Source organism: Neomonachus schauinslandi, chromosome 7, assembly GCF_002201575.2.
Source record: "Neomonachus schauinslandi chromosome 7, ASM220157v2, whole genome shotgun sequence".
Taxonomy (NCBI): domain Eukaryota; kingdom Metazoa; phylum Chordata; class Mammalia; order Carnivora; family Phocidae; genus Neomonachus; species Neomonachus schauinslandi.
In genome coordinates, this window is record NC_058409.1 from 1,559,266 (window position 1) to 1,559,958 (window position 693).

The following is a 693-nucleotide window of genomic DNA, read 5'->3' on the forward strand; positions in this document are numbered from 1 at the left end:
AAACCCCTGGCCAGACTTATCAAAAAGAGAAGAGAAATGACCCAAATAAATAAAATCATGAATGAAAGAGGAGAGATCACAACCAACACCAAAGAAATACAAACAATTCTAAGAACATATTATGAGCAACCCTATGCGAGCAGATTAGATAACCTGGAAGAAATGGATGCATTCCTAGAGATGTATCAACTACCAAAACTGAATCAGGAAGAAATAGAAAACCTGAACAGACCTATAACCACTAAGGAAATTGAAGCAGTCATCAAAAATCTCCCAAAAAACAAAAGCCCAGGGCCGATGGCTTCCCAGGGGAATTCTACCAAACATTTCAAGAAGAATTAATACCTATTCTTCTGAAACTGTTCCAAAAAATAGAAATGGAAGGAAAACTTCCCAACTCATTTTATGAGGCCACCATTACCTTGATCCCCAAACCAAACAAAGACCCCATCAAAAAGGAGAATGACAGACCAATATCCTTGATGAACATGGATGCAAAAATTCTCACCAAAATACTAGGCAATAGGATCCAACAGTACATTAAAAGGATTATTCACCACGAGCAAGTGGGATTTATCCCTGGGCTGCAAGGTTGGTTCAACATCCGCAAATCAATCAATGTGATACAATACATTAACAAAAGAAAGAACAAGAATCATAAGATAATCTCAATACATGCAGAAAAAGCATTTG